We start from the raw sequence: 17,037 nt of genomic DNA, 5'->3' as shown, positions 1-17,037 counted from the left end.
CCCCGGGAGGAAAGGCACAAAGGCACCGCAGCCTCCCGCCCAGGGGGCTGCTCCTCTCGTCTGTCCGCAGGCGCGTGTCTGCCGGGGGAGGGAGGGTGGCCATTACAGATGACAGAGCAGGAGGCCCGTCCTGAAGGCCAAACCGTGGGGCCTCCAGTGGGTTGTGCTCAACGCCCCAGCCGACCTCTAAGCCTCCAGCGAAAACAAGCCTCATGTCTTCATATTTAGATTTTTCAAGAACCCCACCGACAACTCGCAGGGCCACCACTCCAAGTCTTGAGGCGCCTCCAAAGATGGGCCACCCGCTGCTGAAGCCACACCAAGCAGCAGCCTTTGGAGAGGATGAAAGGAGAGTCCAACAGGACACCCTGGTGGTGACATAAATAAAAATATGATTGCACACCACGCCCAGGTAACCAAATCAGTAGGTTCCTGAACAGAAGAGAATCCCAGGTCATTCTGCTGGCCACCACCTGAGCCAGAGGACAGGCCCTTTTGAGCTCTCTGAAAACCGCAGGAAAACCAGTGAGAAGGCCGGGAGTGATCTCCCTCAGAAACCCCTCCAGGTTGCAGTACCTTGTAACCTAGCCAAAGGGGGAGAAAAATCCCACCGGATTTCTGAGTTTTTTTAATTTCCAAAAATAAGGAAACCCCAATCAATCTGAGAGTCGTTCCGCTTCACAAAGCTCCAAGATGGTGGGTGGTAAGTTTTCAGCAGGGCACTCACCACAGGCCTTACTTACCAGCGCCAAGGCAAATCCCACCCACCTGGGAGATGACTCAGAAGTGAAGGCCCAGGGGCAGCCTGAGGTCATCCAGCCCCACCCCTTAAATTACTGAACACTTGACCTACCCCAAGTCACTAAGCAAAAAGCGTGAAGCAAGAGGGACAAATGAGATATATCTGAAGTCCTGAGTCCAAGTTTCTAAAGGTCAGAGGTGGTAACAAAGCCAGGACAGGAGCTCAGTCTAATGCAGATACCTCCATCGGCCTATCAGTTGAGGCTGGTGAATCTCTCATCAAAGGAACCAAGGCCAGAGACCTTTGCTGGCCTGGGGAGGAAGAAATAGTCCTCTTCCGTCCTCCCCTTCAACTGCCAGGTCCCAAGCCTCCCCACCCGACCGCACTCACACGGTAGGTGGAAATCTCTATGTTAAGTAGAGGTGGCAGTTATGTTCACCCCTTGTCCTTTCCTTCTTCCTCAGAGCTCAAAAGGACGGGATGTAAGCACGTGGTTATTGTACAAGGACTGTGTCTAAAGCAGCCATCCTATGTGAACAGCAACTTAAAGACGCAGCAAGCTTTGGGCCAGGAGCAGCCCCTAAGCAGAGGGTGGAGTGAGGTGAGGTAAGCTGCCTTGCATGAGCTCACCTCTCTTTCCCTCTGCGGCTTTTGGTTTCTTCCATTCTCAAACATATTTCTTAATTTCTCTCCCGTTACCAATGCAGCAAGAGTTGTGAGAAGGTATCACCATCCTGAAGAGGAAGTGGTGGACCAGCCCTGCCTGATGTGGAGAGCGGGGTACATGTGTTTGCCTGTCTGTCTGAAATGGGGAATCCAGAACTTTGCTAAAAGCCAAAAGAAGGCTTAGAGTGGCCTTTCCACCTTATAATTCCATAGACTCCTATCTCTGGGACCTGCTCCCTGACAAAGGCGGGGCAGGAGCCAAATTCGCTTAGGAACAGCCTCGTTCTCAATTCCCCTCTTGAACTTTCAGGAAGTACCCTTGTGCCTTAGAGCCGGAGAAGCCTCAAAGAAACAGGTGGAACTGTTTAAAACACTGTTTTACAAACACGTTTGACAGCAGAATCCTAGGTGTGCTCTAGAACTCACTTTGGGCAACACCTACTTCCTGACTGGGGGCTTGATGGGACCGTTCCGCAGCCCCATCTGGGCCTGGGCTGAGAGTACTTGTATCTGGGAGCGGGAGAACCCAGATTCTAGCCCAGTCAGTCCGCAATCAGCATGGGACCCCAGGTTCCTCCTCTGTGGAGAGGACTGGCCCTCGCCATGGTGTTTTGTGCTTTCTTCTCCAACATGCTTCTCTGCCCTGGAACATTAAAGCCCCTCCCTCATCACTGGTTATTTAGCCAACATGATTATTTATGAACAGTTCAGTGTGAAGCCCCGGGATCCCTCTCGAGGCCATCGTAACAACTGAACTGATGGCAGTGAGAGAGGGCTGCAGGTAAGAAGACCTGAGGGACTTTCAAATACGAGGAGGAATCTGAGGCAGGCCTGGAAAGACGGGCTTCTGAACAGGATCCTTCAAATTGACTCCAGGGAAAAGGATACCCAAGTGGGAACTTGGGTCAAGCAAGCCTGGGACAGGAAGCACAGCTGGACTGTGTGGAACTGGGACGTCATTAGGTGGTTTTCCTCTCCATCCATCTCTTTCCCTCTGAGACCAAGTTGTCTTTCCTACCTCCCTCTATATGTCTGTCCACTCTTCTCCCTGAAGGCTGGCTTCCTCTACTCATGTATCACCACACATGGCTGCCAGCAGCAAGTGCAAAGGACCTTCTGATTGCCAGCACCCACCACCTTCAGACTGCCTCAGCCTTCCGCTACATAGTTCAGATTCCCAGGGAAATAATCTGATTGGCTTGGCCTAATTCAGGTAACTCTTCCCTTCTCCCCTCCTAACAGCAGGAGGCATAGTAGAACCATCTGGTACAACAGGACTAGGGAGGGGAAGGGAGGTGACTTTGGAAGGAGAATAATAAACATAGGTCCATAGAAACGGGGAAGGGACATTCTAGACCTGAACTTCTCAATTGGGGATACCTGGGAAGCCACACCTAATAGATCAGAATCTCCTAGGACAGGTCCCAGGCATATGCACTTTGAGAAAGCGCCACAGCACAAACTGCTTTTCCAGGCAGGAGACATGAATGGTGCATACAGATTTATCAATTATGACTTGATTGTATTAGAAGATGCATTCAGGACTTCCCTGGTGGCGCAGTGGTTAAGAATCTGCCTGCCAATGCAGGGGACACGGGTTCGAGCCCTGGTCCGGGAAGATCCCACATGCCATGGAGCAACTAAGCCCATGCGCCACAACTACTGAGCCTGTGCTCTAGAGGCCACGAGCCACAACTGTTGAGCCCGTGCACCACAACTACTGAAGCCCGTGTGCCTAGAGCATGCTCCGCAGAGAGAAGCCACCACAATGAGAAGCCCATGCACTGCAACGAAGAGTGGTAGCCCCGGCTCGCCGCAACTAGAGAAAGCCCATGTGCGCAGCAACGAAGACCCAAGGCAGCCAAAAATAAATTAAAAAAAAAAAAAAAAGATGCATTCATTCCTTGAACAAATATATTGAGTGCCCACCAAGTACATGACGTTATTAGGTTCCAGGGATACAAAGTTTTTGTTCCTTATGGAGCATGCATATTAGTGGATAAGCGTGGAAACATCCTATCACAAAACTCCCTGAATGCTAAGGTAAGCAGTTTATGTACAGTAATCAGAGGGGAAGAGGAACTCATTGAGTATTTTTGGATCCAGAAGTTGCTCTATCAGAAATATGCTTTAAAAAAAAGAATAGCTTGCCTCTAGTAGATAAATAAGTCCTAGAGCCCTAATACACAGTACAGTGATTATAGACAACAAAACTGTATTATAAGCATTAAACCTGCTAAGTGACTAGATCTTAATTATTCCCAATACTAGAAGAAATGATAATTATGTGACACAACAGAGGTATTAGCTAATGCTATAGTGGCAATAATATTTCAGTATAAATGTATCAAATCAGTATGCTGTACACCTTAAACTCACACAGTGTTATATGTCAAATATATCTCAATTTTAAAAAAGAAGAAGAATGGGATCATGGATCCAAGATGAGTTTTGGGAGCGGAAAGAAGGAAATGGAAGACAAAAAATAGAACCAATCAGAAAGCACTGCAGTAATCCATACAAAAACAAACAAAGATTATCTTTTTTTTTTACACGGTACGAGGGCCTCTCACTGTTGTGGCCTCTCCTGTTGTGGAGCACAGGCTCCAGACGCACAGGCCCAGCGGCCATGGCCCACGGGCCCAGCCGCTCCGCGGCACGTGGGATCTTCCCGGACCGGGGCACGAACCCGTGTCCCCTGCATTGGCAGGTGGACTCTCAACCACTGTGCCACCAGGGAAGCCCAAAGATTATCTTTTTTAGCATATTTTTTAATAAGAAAAAATGTTAAAATAGTAAAATAGTGTTTCCCTTTGCAGGGTAGAGTTATGGGGTAATTTTTTTGCCTGCTTCTTTCATACTTGTCTATATTTTCCAAATTTTCTACAAGGAGCACCCAACACATTTATAATGTTTGAATAATAAAAGGGGGGTTCCATTAGAGCAGTGGTTCTCAAACCTGAATGTGCATCAGAATTACTTGTAGGGCTTATGTAAACTCAGCTTGCTGGCCCCCACCCCCAGAGTGTCTGATTCAGTAGGTCTGAGCTGGGGCCTGAGAATTTGCATCTCTAAGAAGCTCCTAGGTGATGCTGCTGCTGGTCCAGGGACCACATTTTGGGACCCACTGAATTAGAAAGTAGTCAGTGAGACTGGAAAAAGTGAATGCATGAGAGGCTTCACAGGAAGAATCAAGAGAATCTACCCAATGACTGAATATGAGAAGACAAGAGATTATGTTCAAAGATAACTCCTTAATTGTGGGTTGACTAAGTCTCTTTGAGATAACGTGAGAATGCTGTTCATCGTAGTAAAATAGTTCCTCACTTCCTTCCCTCCTTTGCAGAAGGAAGAGACACCCAGGACCACAGCTGGAAGACCCTCCATCTCTTGGTGAGTTTCAAAGGCTCGTTCATCCTTTGGGCTTTCCGGTCATCCCCTCTTGGGGTTTTCCTCTTGTGCGTCCTTGGTGTTTACCTGACAGGTTCTGAAGGGTGGTGCCTGGGAAAAGGCTTATTAGAATTTCTCCAGCAGGGATTAGAGCCAGGAGGCTTATATGAAGAGGGAAGGAGGGCTGTGGAGTAAGGGAAAGTACAGTTGAACCCATGGAGGGACATTCATTAGCTCAGGTGCCCTAGCCAAAGCCGAGCCTATCAAGTCACCTGCTGGAAGCAAAATGGAAAATATAGAACCTGTCAACTCCTCTTTGAGCATAAACAAATGTGTGAGCTGATGATCCAGAATCCAGATTTAGTCAATTCATTCAGTCAAAAAGTACTAATTAAGCATCTAGCTATACCATGCCCAGTACTGTGTGGAGGGCACTGAGAAGGCACTGGGAGAAATAAAAGATGTGGCACTTGCCCTCAAGGATGGGGAAAATTCAGTGAGCATTTATGAAGCAACCACAAATAAACACACACAGAGAGCCTAATACCAAGACCAGAGCTGATATAGCTTAGTGGCCTGGGACTACGTTCGTATTCTAACTTCACCACATACTAACTGGGTAACCTTAATCAAGGTACTTAACTTCTTTCTCTCTAGCTAGTTTCCTCATCTTTTTTTTTTTTAAATAAATTTCTTTATTTATTTGTTTGTTTTTGGCTGCGTTGGGTCACGGGCTTTCTCTAGTTGTTGCCAGTGGGGGCTACTCTTTGTTGTGGTGCGTGGGCTTCTCATTGCGGTGGCTTTTCTTGTTGCTGTGCACTGGCTCTAGGCACGCGGGCTTAAGTACTTGTGGCTCGCGGACTCTAGAGCGCAAGCTCAGTAGTTGTTGCTCACGGGCTTAGTTGCTCCACGGCATGTGGGATCTTCCCGGATCAGGGCTCGAACCCGTGTCCCCTGCATTGGCAGGCGGATTCTCAGCCACTGCGCCACCAGGGAAACCCCTAGTTTCCTCATCTTAAAAAAAAAGGGGGAAAGATGGAGGATACAGCAAGACCCACTTCCTAGGGTTGTGTTAAAGATTAGTACCGCCAAAAAAAAAAAAAAAAAAAAAAAATAAGATTAAATGAATGAATATCCGTAAAACACAAGTAACAGTGCCCCGGCACTTATAGCTATTTTTGTTAAGTAAATAAATCATAAGGAAAATAATGACATATTTGACTACCAAACAATTTAAACTTTGTATGTAAGACCAGAGGTCATAAATCAAGTTCAAAGACAAAAAAAAACAAGGAAGTATTTGTCATACATATGAAAAAGAGTTAATATTTTAAATCTATAACTCTTACAACTCAATGAGAAAATTATCCCCCTAATGAGAAATGGGGCAAATTCACAAAAGGAGAAACACAAATGGCAATATACCCATGAAAAGATGCTCAACCTCAGTAAAAAAAAAAAAAAAAAAAAAAAACAAAGAAATCCCAGAAATGCCAATTCAAGCAATTGTGATGTCTCATTTCATCCATCAGACTGGCACAGACTTAAAAAGAATAACCACACCCATACTGGTGTGGGTATCGGAGGAACGTGGCTTGGTATACCATTTAAGAGGGCAGTCTGGTGAACTGACTTAAAACTTAAGTGAGGGCTTCCCTGGTGGCGCAGTGGTTGAGAGTCCGCCTGCCGATGCAGGGGACGCGGGTTCGTGCCCCAGTCCGGAAAGATCCCACATGCCGCGGAGCAGCTGGGCCCGCGAGCCATGGCCGCTGAGCCTGCGCCTCCGGAGCCTGTGCTCCGCAACGGGAGAGGCCACAACAGTGAGAGGCCCGCATACCAAAAAAAAAAAAAAAAAAAAAAAAAAAAACTTAAGCGAGCATGGTCATTGACTCTAAATTTCCAGCTTCTAGGAATTTATCCTAAGGAGATGCCAAAGCAAGACAGTAAACTTCCCCACCAGACTGCCTACCCCCATGAGATAATAAGCCCCATAAAACCAGGATCCATACCTGTTTTATTCAGCGGTGTACACAAGCAAAGTTACTCCAGTGTCTGACACACACAGAAGACACTCAGTATGTATTGAGTGAAAGCACTGAAATATGCAACAATGTTTTCAGGTGGATGTTTGTTGGGACATTGTTTTTTAAAATCGTGGTACCTTGGAAACTGCCAAAATAAGAGGCTAGAGGCATGTTATTAAATTATATGGGCCACAGTTACCCATGTTCCCTTTGTTCCCTTCTACTTGCATTTTCCAGTCGTTTTAACTGAAGCGTTCCCTTTTCTGAATCACTTTTACATTCTCATATACTGTATGTGTGAAACAATTTGCAAGCATTTCATAAAGTAAGAGTTTGGGGGAAAATAGATATGTTGGCAAAACTTCTCACCAAATTGAAGCATTTTATGATCTTTTCAGTCAGAAGGGACAGAATGATCCCTTTCTGAAAAGGCTGGTGCTCCAAGCAAACAAGAGAATTGCTAAGTATAACAAACGTTATACCCTGCATAATGGGGTCTATTGTCTGGTTGTGGGAAAGCTTTCAATTTATTGGTTTTGAGTATCAAACGTTTTCTACAAACTCATATGTAGGTTCAAAGATGAGGGAAAATACTCTTGAATTAAGAATTTGTGGGGAAGGGGGAACATTTACTCTCCATTTCCAGATGGATCTTCTATGACAACTTATGCTTCTAAGGGACCAAATGTGGTTGCATCTTTTTGGTTGTTGATTTTTTTTTTTTTTTTTTTTTTTTTTTTTGTGGTACGCGGGCCTCTCACTGTTGTGGCCTCTCCCATTGCGGAGCACAGGCTCCGGACGCACTGGCCCAGCAGCCACGTCTCATGGGCCCAGCTGCTCCGCGGCATGTGGGGTATTCCCGGACCGGGGCACGATCCCGTGTCCCCTGCCTCGGCAGGCGGACTCTCAACCACTGCACCACCAGGCAAGCCCTGGTTGTTGCTTTTTTAAACCTGACAGAAAAATCTGTGCCCAGCTGAGGCAAACTCTGCATGGCCAGAACTACTCCTGCTTCTCCTGCCCTACCAGGGATACTTCCTACAGTCAAAAGCTTGTCCTAAAGGAGGCTGCCCCTCTGAGTACTTGGATTCCATTTATCTGCAGTCAATTCTTATTATTCAGTCAAACACTGAATTAGCAAATATTGAACCACTGCTCCTAGAGGAAATCTAGGGTTAGGTTCCTGCGAGCCACTGGTCACAACATTTTCATGAACTGATCAATATGTTACCTTATTTTCTCAGATTCCATTTAAAGATACCTGATTTAATATATATTGTTGATTCATTAACATTGAACTCATGGCCACCAGCACTAGAACTCATGTCTGAACAGAGCTTATCGAACACAGGAAAATCTTGTCTTTTCTCCACACAGCAATCACAGTCTTCTGGCACTTAGGAACACAAGACAGCACTTCAGCACTTGTGGTTGGGTACCATTTTAAACAGCAAAATCGCCAACAAAAAGCACACCAAAAAAGTGACACTAAAGAGACATTTAAAAGGACGCTTGTTTACAGTATGAAAGCTGAAACAAAAAGGCGGAGAGTTGCTTTGTCTCAGCTGGGAATGTGTGTGTTGAATTACTCATGTTTGTTGCCACTCTGCACATGTCCACGAATGACCATGAAAGCACCACAAGTATTGATTTTATGATTACAAATAAATTTTAGCAAGTAAGAGAATTTGCAAATATGGAACCTGTGAAGAATGAAATCGATTGTATTTAATTGGCCACTTATTCAGTGCCAGTGAGTGCTCTAAGACTTTGAAAATATTCACTGTTTCAGCCTCACATTAACCATGTGAGGTAGATACTGTTATTATGGCCATCTTATAAATGAGGAGCCTGAGGCACAGAGAGGTTTAGCCACCTGCCCAAGGTCACACAGCTGGTAAGTGATGGGGCTGGGCTGTGAACCCACACAGTTTGGCTTCAGAGTTTAGAGCCGTGTTCCTACCAAGGGAAGCTTCAGATCAATCCAGAGCATTTGGTTTTGTCTTAAAGAACCTCTTAGAGGTCAAGGATGTAAAGGCCAGAAGCAGTGGGGTTCAAGAAAGGAAAAATTGTGACCAGGAGGTAGAAGGAAAAAAGGGACTTTTAAGCTGAATGAAAAGGGACTACTTTCAAAAAGACAAAGTTCAGCTTCTATTTCATAATCCACATGGTATGGTGTACCTTTGTAATAAAAAATAAATCAACTAGCTACTGAGTGTCAAACAGACTAAGTGCCTTGAGAGGCAAGGACCCCGTCTTACACTTCTCTTCTGCTCCTAGCATGTGGAATTAGTGGCAATCAAAAAAATCAATCACTTAACAGGAAAAAAAAATGGTCTTTTTTATTCCTCTCTCAAACTGGTATCTAATAACTCTACAGGTCAGTGAAAGAGAAGTAGCATCATCAACCTTTTCCTCCTCCAACGTTTTTAAGAGCATTTATTGTTTTCCTCTCTTCAGCAAGTACACCAAGTACCACAGTCTCATGGGTTTCGGTGACTATGTCTGCCAAAGTCTTAACCGTGCCAAGAAATAACTTCTCTCATTTTACTTTTTCGGAGGGATGTGAAAGAAAACAATCAATTCTTCTCCTTAAGATTGTCTTTTTAAAACAAAGTAAAAGCTCCGAATTTGGTGAACTCTCTGGGAAACATTACATAGATTAAAAATATTATCAACGTATTTCCCTGCCGTACAAAGTTCTTTCATGAAGATAAGCAAGTTACTCAATTTATTACGGCAGCCAAACCTGAAGTCTCTTCTCCTCTACTGGGTAGTGCAATTCACCGAACACTTTCAGTGTTTAAACCCTGACTCCTTCCAAAAATAGCATCTCTTGTGCCTTCAATATTGTGATTCAGATGCAAGCAAAACGTGCCCATAAAGTGTGAGGCATGAGTGCATGTGAGCGCTCCATCACTAAGGGGTGGAGGCTGGGAAGGAAGTGGCCAACTGGATTGCTCTCTTTCTGGGGGTGCGATCCACGGCACCGCATCTCTCTGTTCTCAAAGACATGTGACTCTGGCTCCAAAGATTTGGACCCTAAACAACCAGGCATTTCTGCTAGAGAGGAATACTGAGCATCTTTCCTCCTGGCCTCAGGGCCAGCTGTCTGACAATATGGATCCCAGAAGGGGGTGCTGCCCGCATTGCTGATGGCAGCCATTACTGCCTGTTGCTCATAGCTAATGTCAGAGAGACCTCAGCACGGGGGTGCAGGCGGTTGGCTGACTCCCCGGGCAAGCATCCATGCACCAGGAGCGCCAGCAGAGACGACCCGAGGGCCGAGGTGGGCATGCCACAGAGCCCTGGGCTTCCAGATGGAGTCCAGTCCCAGAGAGTGGACGTCAGAGCTCTCCGGAGGCTGCCCAGGCCAAGTTCAAAGGGAGGGATGAGCGTCATGACATCCGTTCCAAAGCAATTCCACCTGCTATTGGCATGCCTAGGCTCATCTCCCCCTCATACCAGCCCCCAAGGCAAGTCTCCAAGGGCACAGTAAGGAGGCAGCTACAACCATTCGCTTTCTCCTAATGATCTGAACTGGGAAGACGTAGAGATGGGGAAGAAGTAATGGCCATTCCCAGTGATGTGGACCCTCCAGTTGGCTGGGCTCCTGCAAGGTCGTCTTGTTGCCCTCTTTGTAGGAAAAACGTGGTTCTCTTTGGCCTTGGGAATCCGGCCAGGCAGCTTTGCTGGAATAAGTTTCTTCATCCACAGACACCCGCACCACACGGATGCTGAGGACCGTAGCTAATGCACACCTCCTCCGAGACAGCCGGCCCGCTCCAAACTCCAGCGACATCGCTGTGTGTGTGTGTGTGTGTGTGTGTGTGTGTGTGTGTGTGTGTGTGTGTGTGTGTGTGTGTGTGTGTGTTACGCGGGCCTCTCACTGCCGTGGCCTCTCCCGTTGCGGAGCGCAGGCTCCGGACGCGCAGGCGCATAGGCCATGGCTCAGGGGCCCAGCCGCTCCGCGGCACGTGGGATCTTCCCGGAGCAGGGCACGAACCCGCGTCCCCTGCATCGGCAGGCGGACCCTCAACCACTGCGCCACCAGGGAAGCCCTAAAAGATTTTTAACCCCCGAAAAACTCATTTAAATTTGGGGTGCAAGAGGCATCTGAAATGTGAGAGTCCCTGGGCCGGCACAGGAAGAGAAGGAGAAGGTTTCAAGGAAACACAAAAGCGACGCAGACCTGATGGGTGAGCAGGCTGCCTGATGACAAGGCGGCCAACTGCCAAAGTGTCATCGTGCTCCGCGGCTGAACAGGAGACTCGAGTAATGACAACCACAAAACTCATTTCAAGTCTGAAAAGGTGACTAATGAGCTCATTCATGCTGCCTATAAATTATTCACTACAACACTGATCCCACTCAAGACAAACAGTGAAGTAAACTTTAAACACAGACACCTCCGGCCTCCAAAGTCGAACGAGTTATGTCTGTAAAACTTTTCACAATGAGGGATGCTTGTCCCTCCCCCCGTCCACTGTCACATTCATTCTTCTGTTTACTTTTTTTACTGCCTTTAATCAAGTTTAAGCAGACACAGCTGTTAGACATTTATTTCTCTGTTGAGTTTTTTCCATTAGTTATTATGAGCAATCATGATGCTCTAAAAATAGCAGCAAATTATATTCTCTCGAAATTGAAGGCTGACCTTAAAATGAAGCCCAGGTCTTCGGAAATAATATTCGTATGCACATGTTGGGTGAGTGACAGCCCTGCACAAAGACGAAACAAAAGTACATTTTCCACTCTTCGAGAGGTTTGCAACTCGCTTCCAAATTCCCTTAGGTTCTAGTGGAAACCGGTTGCTTTAACATCTAACAAGACAGAACCTGCTTCCAATGGTCACGTTTCGGTTGAGATTTTCATGAAAACTCACCATCTTAACAGAATAAAAGGGCAAGCGTCTCATTTAGGCTGTTCAGCACAGATAAACCCAGCCGCAGGTTTGTTGGAAACCCACCACATTGCTGCAGACTGCTTTCAGTTTCCTGTTGAATATTAAATAAAGAATTTTAGCTCTTCTGTTTTTACAAACTGTGCTGTTTGCAACTACTGTCACCACTGAAAGCATTATGACTGTGGAGAAGTAGTCCTATGTTTTTCAAACCTTTTTTAAATCTTAGTATCTATTTCCAAGACATAGTAAGAGTTAAAGAGTTAAAAATAGTCCTCAAATAAGTACTTACATTAGTTCTTGGTCAGATCGCTGAACATTATGTATTTTTAAACTGCTCTGAATACTTTGAACAGGAGCCACAGAAAAGCCACAGAAAACACTCATAGTCAAATACTGCCAGATGGAGGTTCTGAATAACCAAAAGTGAAAGCAGGAAGGTCTGAGGCTGAGTCGTGCCCGGTACACACCTCAAGATTACAGGAAAAAAATGAATGATTCCCCAGTCTTGGGCAGGGGAACCTTGCATATAACATATGAGAAATAACACATGGAAGGCCAATTCAGACCAGGGCTTGAACTTCAACGTGAGACCGGGCCAAGCTCTGTCTCCATTTAAGGAAAATCTTTCACATTGTTTTCAGTTTCTTGCACATGAACTAAAGACTTGTCCAGCCATTTCTGTTGTCTGAAATGCAAAGCAAGTTTTTCTTTTAAAAGAAAAGAGGAGTCCTGCAATATTTATAGCAAAGTACTTTGCCACCTACCGACAGCAATCTGGTGGTTCTTCACATGTTTGCATGGTTTTTACCCAAGTTTCTGTATCGAGTAAGAAGCCATTCTTTCGGTCCTCTGTGCAAAAGAGTTCTTGCAGATTTGTTGCTGTTGTTGTTTGAATCAAACATGTAAAAACCCAATTCCATCCAAAGAAATTGAGACGTCTAAAATGGCATCCCGTTGAAGTCTCAGCTTCTCTACCACTCTTCGGAGACTAACTAGATTTCTGTCACCTCTCTGTGGAAGGGTGGGGACAAAATATTGCTTTGAAACCGAGCCCCAGAGGGCTCTTCCCTAGTAACATGTCTGACAGGCAGAGTTCACCTCTCCCTTCATTGGTGGGAAACCTGGCTTGTCCACAGACCACCCTAACACCACCTTACTCCTAACTGTCCTGAGGAGGACCAAAGGGAATGTCAGTTTTGCCTGAGTATGTTCAAGGCACATAAATAACAAAAGCCAAAACAATGAACACCAAGTACGCAACTACTGCAATCCAAAAAATTATACAGCATACAAAACAACAAAAGCTGTCCAATGTTTCCTACGTGCCAGGCACCATGCCAAGAGCTTTACCTGCATTATTTAATTTATCCTTCCACTATCCTTCCCAGGTAGGGGCTGTCATCCTCTTTTACAGATGAGGACACTGAGGCTTAAAGAAGTTAAGTTATGGGAGTTCCCTGGTGGCCTAGTGGTTAGGATTCCAGGCTTTCACTGCCATGACCGGGGTTCAGTCTCTGGTCGGGGAACTGAGATCCCGCAAGCTGCGTGGCGTGGCAAAAATAAAATAAAATAAAATTTGTTTGCTGGTGGTCAATAATTGGCACGAAGAGGTGAAATGAAAAGTTAAGACCCCAAGTCTCTTCGGCCTGCAGAGCCCATCCTCTTAAGCACCGCACTCCCCTATCTGTTTATACTATCCAAGATCTCATTTCCAAGATCACAGAATGTAACTTGCTGCTTGCAGTCTACCTCTTGGGCTTCTTCGTCGGAGGTTTTTGGGTTTCTTTGATTTGGTTCTTGCGCAGCGTTTTTCAAATGGACCACGAAACATACACACCCTTTCTACTTTTGCAGGCTCAGCTCCTGATGCTTACATAGAAATGGGCATCATTCAATGAATGACCAACGTTATCTACAAAATGCCGTAAGACCCAGGGTAATGGTCACACACCAGCACTGAGCTCCTGCCTGAATTATAAAACACAGAGATTTTTGGAACAACAACAAAAAAAACCTCATGACGGTTGACAACTCCAGAGGCCAGGCCTGAAACTCCAAGCCTGTCCCTACCTCCCATTCTGGATGGACCCGCGGAAGGAACAAGCAGCTCTGAAGGTGCCCATGAGGTAACTCACAAAACAATCTACTCTCTCTCCAGTCCTCATCGTCCCCTCCCCCAATCCAACAAATGACCTACCACCACAGGGATAAAGATCTTATGGTTTCACTTCAGGCTAATGCTTCCAAGGCAGAGACATCTGACTAGCAACCATTTTCGAATTATTTCTCTTTGACTTTGCACACAAAGTTAGGTGGTAATTGTCTGCTGGTTTAGAAACACCACCGACCACCACACCAGAACGAATTTCCAAAAGCTGTATTGCAGGGAATTAGATTAAGGCACAGATCAACCTTTGACAACTCTATACATATGTTCAAAAATGAGCCAACCACAATAAAAATATACTGACTGTACTACTAATCAGATTAACTTTTCCCCAAAGATCCTGGACAGGAGGGTAAAACTCTCCAACTGAGGCAGCCCTGGGCCCTACAGGTCCTCGGAGTCTACACACAGATCTGTACACTGGGAATGGGGGAAACAGGCCCCCATAGCTCACTGCCATCTCCAGCACCCATGCCACCCTCACGTCCACGGCACTCCCAATTGGATTTTGGTACCAAGGCCCAGGAGTTCATTCCCTCAGGAATCACCCTCAGATGCTTCCTTGAAAGCTTTCCTGGTGCCACTACTGGGACCCCATGTCCAGACTGGCCAAAGGCTCCATAAAAAGTGGATGAAGTAGAAAGCTGAGGTCTGTGGTTTCATTCTTGAGAAACCCTCAACTAACCACAGGGATCTGATTCCACTGCCATTTAGAGTCACTCTCTGGCTTCTGGCAACACCAGCTCCCTCTGAATCCAAATTAAACCTCTCTCGGCTTCTTTGTGATACCAGCTTCCTAGCAGAGCCTCCAATGGTTATGGTAAGAAACATAAGCCGGGCCCGGACCTTCCCGGATCTCCTGTGAACGAACATCCAAGTTAGGTTTGCTGTGAACAAAATATGCTTTACTAAGTCAAAGCAGGCTTTCTGTGCTGTTTTCCGGGGCTCCTCCCTCACATCCTCCACTGCTCATTTTTCTAGATCAAAATCTGCAACTCATGGGTAGGAGGAAAGTTACTAAGGCTGACTGCCCTGACTTACCGAAACAGAGCTATTTGTTTCCTAATTACATTCTTAGCTCTACAGCACTGGCCAAAAAAGGTTTGTTCATTCATTACAGAAACCAACTAATAAAAATAAAACCATAAAGCTTACCCTTAGGAAGGGCTTCACTCATGGATTTGGACAAGCCCCCAATTTAATGGGACAACTGAGGCCCAGAGAAGTGAAGTGACTTAGGGCCACATGTCAGAACGCACACTGGTAGTTTCCTCTCCAGTGTCTATTCTTCTCTCCCTTCTCAACAGCACCCAATTCCCCAGCCTGGTGATTTGGGCAGGATTGATCCCATCGTCAGCTCCAGGGGCAGTGGACTGGTGTTGAAGAACAGGCAGGTCCAGCCAGGACTCAGTGGATGGGCCAACACGTTTCCTGTCTTGTTTGGACACTGAGCTGGATTTTCTGTCATTTGTAAGCCAAAGCATCCCAACACATCACCCATGCAGAGTTAGTGGCAGATGCCACTTCTTGACTCCCTGTCCACGGATGTTTCTGCCGGAGTAAAGTCTTTAACATTACAAAATAGAGAAAACTAATCTAAAATATATATATACAAATGGGGGACTTCCCTGGCGGTCCAGTGGTTAAGACTCTGCACTTCCGACGTAGGGCACATGGGTTCGATCCCTGGTCAGAGAACTAAGATTCCACATGCTGCGGAGGGCAGCCAAAAAACAAACAAACAAACAAACAAAAATGAACTTATTTACAAAACAGAAATAGACCCACAGGCAAAAAACCCCAAACATAGTTACCAAAGTGGAAAGGAAGGGAGGGAAGGGATAAATTAGGAGTTCGGGATTAACATATACACACTACTATAATATAAAGTAGATAACCAACAAGGACCTACTGTATAGCACAGGAAACTACACTCAATATACTTATACCTTATAGGTAATAACCTATAAGGGAAAAGAATCTGAAAAAGAATATATATACGTGTATATGTTTATGAGTATATACGTATAACTGAGTCACTGTGCTGTACATCTGAAACTAACACAACATTGTAAATCAACTATGCATCAATAAAAAAAATAGAGAAAACAGTATTTTGACAAATTTAGTGGCTGGACTTGATATGGGAGAAAAATGAAATTAAACATTATCGACGAGCACTTTAAAAGTATGGCTGAATGTATAAATTTGGCCATATCAATAGAGCATTCCTGATGAAGGGAGAATTCATGAATGGAGATTAACTGGAAAGAATTCATGGCTAGAGGGAAGGCCAGCTCCACCTAGAATTTGATACAAACCATGACTCCCACTCAGGTCTCAAGAGTTTGACCCTAAGCTGAGCCCATACCAACCTCCCTGAGGGACAATATCTGAACTTTATATCCCCAAGAGCCCAGTTCCAGATCGGGTGCTGACAGGAAGGTGGTGGTGGTCATAGTGAAATGGAGCAGGACCCCGTGGTCCTCACCCGCCGTGTCCTCAGCCTGCGTTTTGTCTGTGGAAAAACTTTAGCCAAAGAATAAGTTTAATCGGAGAAGTGAGAAAACCCGCCGTGTCCTCAGCCTGCGTTTTGTCTGTGGAAAAACTTTAGCCAAAGAATAAGTTTAATCGGAGAAGTGAGAAAATGTAGAAACAAAGGCAAACAGTCAAAGGAGACCAAATAATAATAGTTTAATCATTAAGCATAGTCAAGGACCTTTAGTTCCTCCTTAAGGGCTCTAGATAATATTCTGAGCCATATCCTGTGAGCTGTCTTATAGATACCGAGATCCCCACCAGGTAGAAGAAGTTACCTACATGATGAGCAGGCTGTAGCCATGACATCAGCTGGCACAATTCTGAGAATTGGCCTCAAAGGAATGGGAACAAACTGACCCTGGAACAGAAGATTAACTGTAGCTAAAACAATCAAGTCAAACCACAGATGACCAATTTCAAGATGATGGTCAGAGCTGACTGTGCTGTTTTTGCATGTAGCCCCTTCCCTCTGTCTGTAAAAGTTCTTGCCCCCTGATTGTCAGGGAGGGGGAGTTGGCCTTTGGACAGGCGTCAGCCCTCCCCCTCCCCACTCCCGCCCCCAGCCCCCCAGTTGCCGGCATCCAAAATAAAGCAAACTTTC

General features: G+C 45.7%; 1 long non-coding RNA gene across 3 annotated transcripts; it reads left to right on the top strand.

The window, feature by feature from the left end:
- The first annotated feature begins 1,477 nt into the window (after positions 1-1,477).
- LOC114485340 (uncharacterized) lies at positions 1,478-15,788 on the top strand. 3 transcript variants are annotated; one of them, XR_008616812.1, is made up of 4 exons: positions 1,478-1,522; positions 2,463-2,621; positions 4,755-4,801; positions 13,583-14,382. It is a non-coding gene; the product is annotated as an uncharacterized lncRNA (long non-coding RNA). The 3 variants fall into 3 exon arrangements; XR_003678811.2 differs by lacking the exon at positions 1,478-1,522 and adding an exon at positions 15,203-15,788 and having other exon boundaries at positions 2,137-2,621; positions 13,583-13,854; XR_003678810.1 differs by lacking the exon at positions 1,478-1,522 and having other exon boundaries at positions 2,137-2,621.
- The last annotated feature ends 1,249 nt before the right edge of the window (positions 15,789-17,037 follow it).

Source organism: Physeter macrocephalus, unplaced genomic scaffold (assembly GCF_002837175.3).
Source record: "Physeter macrocephalus isolate SW-GA unplaced genomic scaffold, ASM283717v5 random_1515, whole genome shotgun sequence".
NCBI classification, from domain to species: domain Eukaryota; kingdom Metazoa; phylum Chordata; class Mammalia; order Artiodactyla; family Physeteridae; genus Physeter; species Physeter macrocephalus.
This window is presented reverse-complemented; position numbering and strand designations above follow the sequence as displayed.